The 13319-nt window shown below is 34.8% G+C and overlaps 1 protein-coding gene and 1 pseudogene across 1 annotated transcript in view; both read right to left on the reverse strand.

Annotated features, from left to right (window-relative positions):
• Nucleotides 1-13319, reverse strand: part of SESN3 (sestrin 3) — a 75095-nt gene that overhangs the window by 48395 nt on the left and 13381 nt on the right. The gene's annotated exons all lie outside the window — the stretch shown is intronic.
• On the reverse strand, nucleotides 2222-2374 carry LOC111724765 (annotated as a pseudogene).

Raw genomic sequence — 13319 nt, forward strand, 5'->3', positions numbered from 1 at the left:
CCCAGAGTGCTGGGATTACAGGTGTGATCAGCCTCCCAGAGTGCTGGGATTACAGGTGTGATCAGCCTCCCAGAGTGCTGGGATTACAGGTGTGAGCCACTGTGCCCAGTCACATATTTATCTTTAATGAAAACATTTCTGACATCCTTTAGAAAATGGACTTAGGTGGGAGAGGCTTGAGGAAATATGACCTATTAGTAGGCTACTATAACTATCTAGAAAGAGAAGATTTGGGTTAATTGAGCGGTATAGATTAATAAAAGGAATAATGCTGAGAGCTACTTAGGAGACAGAATAAAAAGAATTGAGCAATTGACTGGATGTGAGAAAAGTCCAGGGCGCCTCACAAAATTCTGAATTGGATGACTTGATGGATGATTACTGGTAATAGTACTAACTGATATAAAAGAAATCAACAAAAAAAAGTAGCTTGGATTTAGATTAACTTAATCCAGGGATACATATTTATAAGGCAGGAATGTAGAAAAATTTGACTTTCAGAGAAATGAAAGTTCTGTTAAGAGCCAAATGTTTAATTATTTAATTTGCATTTAAAGGCCTAAACTTACATTATGCATAATGGTCTAATATTTACTAACAAGTTTACACTAGGTAATCTCATCACTTGTTCACAAGGCTTCTTTCAGAAACTGTAATGTTTTCCATTTCTACCACCACTCCTCCAGGACAGCCTACCATTTTATCCCAGGCCTTGGGCTGGGAGAGGACAGGACAGACAGGAAGGAAAGATCTCCAGCGTTCTGGCTCCTAACATAACTTTCCAACTTTTGTTGTTCAAGTGTTCCCTCCGTGAATACTTGAAGCAGCAGCTTCAGTGTCTGCTGCTTCTCAAACTTGTCTTTGTATAACTTTGCCCGCACCTTAGTTCCATTGCTCTGAACCTCTCTGTGGAACGCCACTCTCATTATTTATCTCAGTGTTGCTAAATAATCACGAGGCCACAGTCAGTGCTTACACTCTTTATATTGAGTCATTCAAACCCACCATGACTTTTCCCCTCTTCTGGACTCCCATTTATATGACACCTGGTACCATTTTGTGAAAGAGAAGATAAACATATATAAGGTCTTGATTATAAAAGATGTATTCCATCTTACTTAATGACTAATTCAAACCAGGTGCTCAACAGTTATTAATTGACACATACCATTTTTATATATTACTGAACCTATTACACATTTAATAATATAAGAAACTATTTTTTGGACAATGAGCACCTTAAAATATGTTTTTTTACCATCTTGATTATTCATACCATCCTAAAATACACACACTGCCCAATTATAATTGAGTAGAATTATTTCACAACATCTAAAGGTTTTGAATTTGTTTTGGCAAGAAAATTCTCAGAATGGAGTTTTTGATAAGAAGAAAAAGCTATAATTATGAAGATCTGTGAAAGTAATTATCTTCTAATAATCACAAATACTTTCTTTAATTTGTCATTTTCCTGGAATTGCCTCCCATTTTTAAGATTAGGTTGCATACAGATGCTACTCAGGCACTTTGCTGTTCTGTGTCATTCTATTTTAACTAAATTTATTTCAATGAAGTATAAAAGGACCTATTATCCTTAGCCTATACTTAAGGCTTCAACGTTTGTATACTAAATCCATACTTTTCTAGGTAACTCCAAATAAATAAGATAATCCATATGATGTAAACACTGACTTTTTCTTTTTTTTTTTTTTGAGACAGGGTTGCGAGTCCAAACTCCTGGCCTCGAGTGATCTGCCTGCCTTAGCCTAGCAAAGTGCTGGGATTATAGTTGCAAGCTACCATGCCTGGACAACATTACTATTTTTTAACTATTAGAAGGATACAATGAGGACCAGAGCATTCAGCTGAGCATTCTAAGTTAAAATTTAAAAGCACACTTCCATATCAAAGAAATCACCCAGTCAATCAGTATGTAGTAACTGAATGCTGAATTCCTCATTGATAAGCAGCTTATATAATAGCTCTTTTCTTTCTTTCTTTCTTTTTTTTTTTTTTTTTTGAGACAGAGTCTTACTATGTTGCTCTCTGTAAAATGCTGTGGCATCACAACCTCAAACTCTCTGGCTTAAGTGATTCTCTTGCCTCAGTCTCTTAAGTAGCTGGGACTACAGGTGCCCGCCACAACACCCAGCTATTTTTTTGTTGTTGTTGTCGTTGTTTAGCAGGCCCTGGCCAGGTTCAAACCCACCAACCCTGGTGCATGTGGCTGGCGCCCTAAGCACTGAGCTATGGGCACCAAGCCTATAATAGCTCTTCTAAGAACATATAAGAAACATACTAAGAAAGTATAAAAGTTGCTAACAAGGGTTTACAGACACTACACTTGATCTTAGCCAAAAGGCCGAGAAGCGATGGGGTTTATAGACTATTGATAGTTGATGAAATTAGACCTGGACACCAAATCCACAATAAACAGAATGATATGTAACTGAATGCCAGAGGTAAGGTGACAGATGAAAACGGAATCTTGAGTTCTCTTCTCGAGTACTTGAAAGGATCAGTGCTTTGATCACTTTTCATGAAGTCAATTTTCTAGTCAGAAAAATGAAAGAGAAAGAGGAAGGGGAGAAAGAGAGAGGACAGAGAGAGAAAGGAGAGAGATAACCGTAAGGGCTTTTTTGTATTAATGTTCTACGAGTTACGCAGAAGGCCACAGGAAACTCTAAATGCTGGCATTAAGTTCTCAGAAAGAAAATAAGCAAAACACTTTAAAATTACTTTTTTTTTCTTTTTTTTTGGCTAGGGCTGGGTTTGAAACTGCCACCTTGGGTGTATGGGGCTGGTTCCCTACTCCTTGAGCCACAGGTGCCACCGTGCTTTAAAATTACTTTTCCATTATTACTTTTCCATTACTTTTCTATTATAAAGGTTAAAATAAGTTATCATTCTAAAAATAATCATTTTACTTAATCTATTAATAAACTAATAAACAGTTAGGTTCTGGATTTTTGCCAAAATGTTATAACTACCTAGATTAGGGAAAAAAGTCTATATTTTATATATATGTAAATCTAGTCATAACTATATATAGCTAGACATTTAACTAGTTAAATATAATCTAGTTATAACTACCTAGATTAGGGGAAAAAGTCTATATTTTACATATATGGTATATTTCAAGTTATAATTTTTATATTTTTATAACAGAATAATTTTAACTTTACATATATCTAAGATTCTCACCAATGGTCTACATTCTATGTTCTCTATAAATAATCCAGTTAAGATTACCATACTCTAAAAAAAATTTTTTTAAAACTATCTATTGTCAGGATTTATGATGCTTAATGATTTTCTTTTTTCTCTAGCTTTTTTTCTTTTTCAAATAAATCAAGAGATTATATGATACTTTATGTAAATAAGTGTAGTCTCTCCTTATAAAATTAAAAATCTTTATAATCTATTATAAATGTTTTTTCAAAGTTCTCAGATAAACTTCTTGTTCTCAGATATTTTTATTTAAAAAAATGTAATATAGAATTTTAGCTTTAACACTAATGATCACTGGGCCTGTATATATTATTGAGTTTTAACACTCCATAACTTTTTTTGTGAGTTCATATAATTACAACAGGATTTTAAATAGAGCTGTTCCTTCCCTAGAATATAACCTCCAACAAATAACTTTTCTTCTCAAAGAAGTGCTATATGATCGTTTATGTGCCAAGCATGTTAATAACTATCAGAGCATATGGGTTGGCTGGTAGGTTGAGATGCCTCACTCCAAGGGCTGGCAGTTGGTGTGGGTTCATGGCTACAGTGCCTTGCTTCTCCTTCACATGGGCTGCTGTTGCGTCCTCCAAGTTAGGTAGGTAGGTTCCAGAAAGAAATATCAAATAGGCAAAAACTGAAGCTGCAGATCTTCCCCAGAAGTTTTTACTGTTAGCCCTTCAAAGGCTACTTATACTTTCTAAAGCAAAGAGTTTAGTTTCCCTAGTTGCACCTCAAAAATTTTTCTAAGATGAGAGGGAACAAGTTTGATATTTTTCAACACACTTATGAGTAGTAACAAGACCTAAGAACTAAGTTCTGCATGAGAAACCACATTTGCAAGTAAATAAAACTAGTCTAATAGTTTTTAGAAGATTTAAAAATTAATCAAATGGTGATTTTACTTTATGAACAAGAGCAGAAGTGAAATTACCAAAGCAAACTTAAGTCATTCTTACCCATAATGTGAATAAAATTATTTTTAATAATCTTTCAGATAGGCATATGTTCTGATTTAAATCAGCAGAATTTAGTTGGCAAATGTTTTCAAATACTTTTCATGTATCAACAGATTTCTGCTTTTCAGACAGCTGATACAAATAAAAAAATTCTATTAATGCTCCAATTTGATTCTGTGAAGAAAAACATGAATGTATGGAACAGAGGCGACAGCTTAATTCATTATTACACATTGGAGTAAAATTGATTTTTGTAGTGGCAAAACATGAAATATAGATTTGTAAGTCTTGAGAAGCAATATTCTATAAGGTTATAAAGCAGTGGGGTTCTCCACAAAAACTGACAACCTTTTCCCTCTGGAAAAGATGTGTCTTTTCTAATTCAGAGAACAAGATGGTAACATTTTACTTATTACAAATAAAATAAGTAAAAATGTTTCAAAAATAAATATTTCTGCAGGGGTGGGGGGGTGGGAGGAAGTAATATGTTATCATGATAATACTGCCGCATACCACACGCAGGAAAACATTTAATTTCTTTAAACCTCAATTTATCCTTTCATAAAGTCAGAGTGGTAACTTAACTTCATGTGACTGTTATGAGGATTAAAAGAGATAGGGTAGGGAGAAAAACCCTAGTACTGTGTCAAGAATAGAGTGAACACAAAATGAAAACTGGCTCTGTATTCGAATCTTAGGTAGAACCATTCTAACGAGATTTACTAATTTTCTTCTATTCTAGATTGTTTTCCTAAGGGATTCACTAAGAAATAAATCATTCATATTACTCTACCCCCCCACATACACCCACTTATGTGTATTTTCCTTTGGTCTCTCTGTAGCTTTTCATAATGATTATAAAAATAACACTTCCTATAGGTGGAATGTAAAGCACAAATAAGCAGACAAAAATCTTTTATAATCTCACCATACCAAAAAAAAAATAATTATTATTATCATCATGGTGGTTTCTATCCTACCAAATGTTTTTCTAAGCATTAAAAAATTCCTAGAGATCAGAATTTTTTATAATTTTACAATTTTATTTTTTCCATAAGTTTTAGTACACAATAATAGTGCTTTTTCTTGGGAATTTGGGTGGCAAGGTCATGATAGTTTGTTACAGTGCCCTCACAGGTGACGCATCTCAGAGCCATCTGTGGCCTGTAATAAACTATGCATACTGAAGAAAAAGAAAACCACTGAATTCCTACACCAAACTTTTCTCATCGATAGTCAGTACCCTTACCAAATTAATCACACTATTATAATAAATTAACTGAAATCTAAGGCTAAATTTAAAAAAATAGGATAACATTTTCAATTAATGATATTTTATTATAACACAAAATATGTTGCCCCTTGAAAAAAAGTCATGGCACTATGCAATATCATGCCATTAAAAACCACAGGGATTAAGGGGAAAGTCAAGGGGTTGAGGGCATGACGCAGATGATCTGAAATCAGATGGAAAGATGTGACTCTGGATACGGATGGACAGAGTTCCTCACACGCTGGGGAACCCAGGTAGAGGGCAGGTGTTTGAGGTCTGGGTTCTGGGCAGCCCATGAAGCTCAGAGGAGCTGAGTGGAGTTTTCTGAATCACCTAGTGTTTCTCATGGACAAAACTGCCCATGATCAAAAAATTCACTGTGTTCAAATTATTGTTTAACATGTCAGTTGGAACAAAAATGAACATAAGTAGTATAGCAGACCTGACGGCATTTCTGCTTCAACCACTACATTACTTAAGTATAGCATGTCCTTACTAAGACAGAATGGAAGATGAAAGAAACTTAATACACCAATATTCTACACTCAAGACTAATAATTAGAGGTTAAATTGCTCGTATTTTTAAAAAGTTAATTTAATAAAGTTCACAGGCAGGGTGAAGGGAACAAGAAATACCCAACCATGGAAAATCTTAACTTTTATTTATTTTTTATCTGCTTTAGAGACAGAGTCTTTGTCACCCTTGGTAGAGTGCCATGGTGTCGTAGCTTACAGCTACCTCAAACTCTTGGGCTCAAGCGATCATCCTGCCTCAGCCTCCCAGTACTCCCCTCCCAGGACTACAGGCACCCGCCACAAGGCCCGGCTATTTTTTTTTTTTTTTAAGAAATGAGGTCGCTCTGGCCCAGGCTGGTCTGGAACCCTCCTTGGCCTCCCAGAGTGCTAGGATTATAGGTGTGAGCCACTGCACCTGGCCAAAAATCTACTTTTATGACATATAGATCATTACAATAACACTCTACAACTACTTGCCTTCCTTATATCAAAGATTTCACTATACTAATAAAACAAAGTAGAAACAAAAGAAGAGTTAGTTTAGGCAGCTTATAATTAGATTTGCATTATGTGAAAACCAAATTTACAGAAAAAAAATCAAGTTTTATTAAGACGTTCTGACATGATTAGAGTGAAAAAAAAAAAAAAAGAATACATATCCCAGATAATCATAAATTGCTTTGTGGTATAGAAGCAATACAGAAAATTATGTTTTAAAATAACAAAAAGTCAAGTTTACAGATTCCAGAGTTGTAATCAAGTGAGTATACTAGCAAAATTTCTATCAACTGAAAGGTATTTTATATATTTATAAGAAACATAGTTACACTTACTCATAGAAACACTGGCCTTTAGAAACGAAGGTCAGTAGATTATTCCCTTCACACTAGTATAGAATCCAAATTATGTTAATATTTATTATGCTTTTAAGGAACTGTGGAAAAGGAAAACTGAACTAGTCAGCTCTCTTGATAAAGACTTTAACCAGCAGCTCTCAATCAAGTAATGTGCATATTTATACCTACAGTGGAGTCTGCAGACTAACATATGGAAAGAAAAGAGAATTATCAGAGTACTGGATGAAAACTCCTAGCAATAGTGAAAATTAGAGGTAATTTATATCCACTTGCAAGTTTAGAAATGGGGGTAACATTATATTTCCATATGCTTTTTTTAAATTTCTGGATATGGAAAATTTCTATCTGGGTTGAAGGAAAACAAACAGAAGAAAGTAACTGTTGTCATAGTTTAAGCAAGTTATATTACGTACCTGATATCCTCACCTTTGAAATGAGGATAATAATAGTATGGACCTAGGCTAAGCGCGATGGCTCACATCTACAATCCATAATCCTAGCATTCTGGGAGGCAAAGGCAGATGAATTGCTTGAGCTCAGGAGTTCAAGACCAGCCTGAGCAAGAGCAAGACCCCAACTCTAAAAATAGCCAGACATAGTGGCAGGCACCTGTACTCCCAGTGACTTGGGAGGCTGAGGCAAAAGGATCATTTAAACCCAAGAGTTTGAGGTTGCTGTGAGCTATGATGCCATGGCACTCTACTGAGAGTGACTAAGTGAGACTCCGTCTCAAAAAAAAAAAAAAATAGTGTGGACCTCATAAGGTAAGTGAGGCATAAAGCCTAAAATTAAGATTCAATATTATCTGCTGCCTTGACAATTGGGAGGACCTCAGATACCCCAACTCCAAGTCCCCCCACCCCCACTCATATAGCTAGGTACCCTGGCCAAACAGCCCTTCTAAATGGTGGACTGGATATAATTCCTGCTTATTCCTGACTGCCAGGTTCCAGTTTGCTGCCTGAAATTATTCGAACAAGCCAATCACACCTTCTTGCAGAAACCAGGGGTCACTTGACCCTCTTGATACTATAAATGTAGCTTGCCTCCCGCTGTCACTGGCTGTTCACGCTGTTCTCGATGCACCTTCTGCAGGCACCGCACGCCCTCTTCCCCCGAGATGTGAGAACGTGTGACAAACGAACATCTATTAGTGCCAAGTATTGTTTGCTTAGCCACCTCTAGAAGCTGCGGCTGGGAATCCCTCCATCACCAGTGGGGTGAGTAGATGCTATTGGAACAGGCAATGAGAATATTATACGAATATACACATATATATGTATATATATATCTGTAAAGCTCTTGAAAGAGTGTGGTATTATCTACCACATAAGTATTTGCTATTGGAATTATTCAAAAAAGTTTATAAAGTACAGTGTAACTAGCCAAAATGTTAAAATGCTAAAATGCTAAAGAAAAGATTTACAGACTACACTGAGTTTAGAAAACTATTAGTGACTCAAAGTAATAAAAAATTAATTGAATTGATTTAATTCAATATCTTGCTCAACAAATGACCCAAGACCATTACAAATCAAAAATAAAATAGGAAAATAAAGGCACTTAAGTGAGAACACTCATTTATAAAATAACTGGTTATAGATACTCCATGTTATCTGTAATATATTTTTCATTTTCAAAAAGTAAGATTCAGTTTTAAAGTCATTAAAAATGGAGAAAGTCTATTGAAACAACATCTCTCCATCTTGAAAACAGGAACAAGTATTTAAAATTTAACTATTCTTCTTTTCATAAACTAATGTATTTAAACAACTGAAATGTCACCTACACTTTTGCAATTGTTGACAATAAATGATAATCTATGAATATCCATAAAAAGCCAAAAGGTATATGTTTTTAATTTTTAGATGTCTTTATAATTATTTAGAAAACATTTTCCTCTTCAACCACAAAGCAAATTCTCTAAAACGTAGGTCAGATTTTACATACCATTTTTTATTCTTCAAAAATCAATGAATATGCACATTAATTGATAACTATAAAATTAAACTATCAAACAACCATCTTTTTCTAGCATCAGGTCCAAATAAATAACATCTCTAGATTAAAATACTATGTTCAAATTACGTATTTGATAAGTTCCCAAAATTTATACAGTTAGTGTTATTATCTTCCACACAGTATACAAGTAGAGCAATATAAGTGAAGCTGTCTTTTGAACTCAAAATTGAGAAAAACTAGTTTTATGATGAAATCTTAGTAAGTGCATTATACTCCTAAAAAGAAATCTTGGCTATGACAACATAAAGGAATATGCCGTAGACAGCCCCAGTGCCTCTGTTCACTCCAGATTGTACACACTATAATATGTGCGTCTGCAGACCCGAGTCCTGGTTAGCCACCCACACACACATTATCATTCCCTTGGTGATTTACCCATGGCACGGGGATGATCCATTAAACCTATAAGCATTTGTTTTTATCTCAATGCATTTTTAATTTTCCATCTCACTTGAATTTGCTCTCTAAACTACCCATCACTTACTTGTTCTTCTCTATTGTTTCAAAATAGCAATAGCTTTTTAAATGTTTATAAAATACATGTTTGTTGTTAAAAAACAAGCCAAGAAGAAAGGGTAATGAAGAGAAATACATGGTAAGATAGCTTCCAATAATTTTATCACACAGAATTTAATACAGGTAATTTGAGTCCATCCTTTTGTATCTCTTTATCTTTTTAAAAATGAAAAACTTCATATTCTTTAAAAATAAAAGGCTTTCCCACTCAAAATTCTATTATAGAAATCTGTCCACCTCTATGCATAGATCTATATCCTAAGAATTTCCCAATTTCCAGCAGTAATCAGAGCATTAGCCTTTTACTCTAAGGATGAGAGCTAATTCCCTCCCTGGACAATAATCCTGAAGTGAGATGAGATTTAGTGAAGGAGGAAACAACTACGGAAAAGAAAAAGACAAACAAGAACGTTGCCCGTAATAACATGGTCTTGCTGTCCAGCCTGCAATACACAGCACAGGCACTGATCTTTCGGGAAGGACAGGTGAGTCGGCAGCTGGACTCCCGGGGCTCCACCTCTTAACTAGGTGTGGACATGAGAGGGAATAAAGGGAACACCTTTGTTGCCAGTGGGGCTGCAGCAACAGGGGAAAAAATGGCCTAATTTGTTAAGCTTTTGTTTTCACTTTTATCATTGCTTCTGGTGTTCCACAGATAGCTCTGTTTAAACATAATCAAGAATGACCCATAATTTAGTCAGTATTTTTTTTCTTTATGAGAATAAAATCACAATCAGAGCTAGGCAACTCTTTTTGCATGGGCCCCAATACTACATTCATATCTGAGCTTCTCAATATCAATCTGATGATAATAATTATCGCTCATTAATTATGAGAAGGAATTGTGTGGCATTTTGAAATACTCAGAGGAAAAAATGCAATGTAAAAAAAGATATGTTCAATAGTTACCATTCAATAAAAAAAAAAAAGAAAAAAAAAGATATGTTCTGCTAGCTTAATCAGTAATGTGATAACTGACAGGAAATAGTCTCGTAACTTACTTTGCTATACTGCTATTTCAGAACACAAAAATGCTTTTTAAATTTCCTTTTTCATGAGACTCAAAGTCAAAAGCTGACTGTCCATTGCCATGGAGACAGTTCTATTTAAGGTGCTGTATTAGTCCTTTCCTCACGGATGAAGGATAGAAAAATGGTCAATAGGAAAGCATTAATCTGGACAGTTTAGAATTAAGTAACTGCATCCTATGTATAAGGAAATTTGAAAGTGGGGTGGAAAGCAATTTAATACAGCCCATTATTTTTCCTAAGTAGGATCAATACAAGTTAAATGTTAGTACTAAATTAGAGGCAATATGAGGAAAACACCTATTACCTCAAAATTCGATGCAACCAAAGAACCAATTAGTGATACTTATTATCCTTTTCTTTTCAAAGAGCAATCTTCTATTAATGTAGGGTCCATGTATAATACACACGCCATGGGTTTGTTTTAATTTGCAGGCTTCCTGATAAGACTTTCTGACACTCCATTTACAACTGAAGAGTAAGCTACTACAGGTGAAAAAGAATACCCATAATTTATATACATATTTACTCTTGTCTAAGAGACTCAAAACAATAAAATAAGTATCAATTTTAAATTGGTATTTAGGGCAAATGTTATCATTGCTTCTTTCATTTTAAAAAGTCTTTTTGCCCATGAAAGCTTAAAATACCAAATCTTCCTTGAAATAAAAATAAACCAAGATGGAAAGACCCATCAGAATCTACCAATGTTAGTGCTAAAACACTTATTTTTATGTAAGCAAGCAATTCCAAGAGATTTTTCACTTGATTTCAGTCATAAATAAGCTTCCAAACCTACTTCTCTTTTCTTCCTGAAGCTGAAGTTCTGAATCCAGTAACAATAAGACATTTTTCTCTTAAGAGATTATATTGTACTTGAAGGTCTCAAATCTAAATTTTTAAAACAGGCAAAAGGAATTTTCTTGATTCTAGAGCTAGTACTGCTATGATCATCTACAAAGAATAGGGCTTTAATTTTAATTAATTTGAAACTATTTTCTTTTCCTTTTTTTTTTTTTTAACTATTTTCAAAGGTAACGCATGTTGAAGATAAAATGGATAGAATTCCCATATGTAGAAGCACTTCCTTAATAATCCTAGCCTAGTGGTTCTCTAATGAGTACAGCAGGATCATCTGGAAGGTTTGCTAAAATACAAACGGTTGGGCCCCACCCCAAGACTTTCAGAAGATTCACCAGGTCCGGGCTGGTAGGTCAAGAAGCTAACAAATTCTAGGTGACGCTGATGGTACCAGTTCCAGAACCACATTCCAGAACCATTGTCTTCGGCATTAAACAGACCTATGGAATTGTTAGTCTTTCCAAAAACGAACTATTTGGCTTCAGTCTGGGGCTGGGGGGAGCAGGGACTGTCAACCATGACAATTTGGAAAGGATATTAATTCAACCAAGACCTACCTAGTTAATTCCTAAAAATTGCTATCCAGTGGTTAAACAACCACCATGAATTACAAGGACATTCAGGAAAATAAACCCCTGGTCAAGAGTAAATGGTTTGTGTCCCCTGTGACTTCAACTGGCCTTAAAGAACAAATAACTACCATATAATAGTGAAGAGGGACTTGGTACATGAATATAAATTTTTCCTAGAAATAGCTGTGAACCAGTTAGGCATCACATAGACCCCAGAAAAGGCATGCACAAAGTCTCTGGAGTCAAATCTTGCTTTCCACTGACTTATACCTTCATTCTGGAAACCTTCACCCTGGGTCGGCTGACGCATGATAGCACATTGCATTTTAGCTTTCACGTGCCCTGAAGCTTGCCAAATTATCCACAAACACTAAAATGCATTAAAATTACTATACTGGTAAAATTTTTTAAAATGGCCTTTTACAGGAATAACACACTCCGCTCCTCTTTCATAGTCACATAACGCACACCTGTCACTGGAAAAACTGTGAACCAGTGAGGAGTTCCAGAGGACAGATGACTTCATTTTTGTGACATCAGAGTTCTTTTTTATAAATGTGAATACTGACTTGTTAAATGTAAAAATTACTAAATATACATGCCATGTTTGGGTCAAATTTTCATAGCTCTCTAACATGGCAGAAAGCACAGCCTGCAGCACACGCAGGCAGTACCCTAGTTACTTAGTCAATATTTTTTTAACTTGGTATTTTTAAAAATCCACTTGTATCTATAAATATCTGAAGTTAAATGGAGTTATCATTGATTTGTTTACTTATTATCAATTTTTCTCTTTTACATTATGACAAATATGGTTTCTACAATACCTCTAATAAAGATCTAACAAGTAGTAGAGGAAATAAGATAAACCCATATAGATGTTAACAAATAACGATAAAGAAAGCAAGATAAAAAACACATAGATTTCTTGTATTTATCTTTAAAAGTTTAATACCAATTAAAACTAACATATTTTCCCTTAATAGCTACTTATACATCACATGACTTTGTTTTAAAACCACATGTATTAGACTGGTGATTTCTTCACAAGAGAACGAGATAAGAAAGATTATCTTTGAGAATATATAGTTTATACTTTGAGATATCACCTCACTCCAGTAAGATTAGCCCATATCACAAAATCCCAAAACCAGAGATGCTGGCATGGATGTGGAGAAAAGGGAACACTTCTACATTGCTGGTGGGAATGCAAACTAATATGCTCCTTTTGGAAAGACGTCTGGAGAACACTTAGAGAACTAAAAATAGACCTGCCATTCGATCCTACAATTCCACTATTAGAAATCACATTACAATAAAGACGTTTGTATCAGAATGTTTATTGCAGCCCAATTCATAATTGCCAGGTCATGGAAGAAGCCCAAGTGCCCATCAATCCACAAATGGATCAATAAACTGTGGTATATATACACCATGGAATACTATGCAGCCCTAAAGAAAAGCGAAGACTTTACCTCCTTCAT

The sequence above is a fragment of the Otolemur garnettii genome, unplaced genomic scaffold, assembly GCF_000181295.1.
Source record: "Otolemur garnettii isolate 467f Iridium unplaced genomic scaffold, OtoGar3 scaffold00001, whole genome shotgun sequence".
NCBI lineage: Eukaryota > Metazoa > Chordata > Mammalia > Primates > Galagidae > Otolemur > Otolemur garnettii.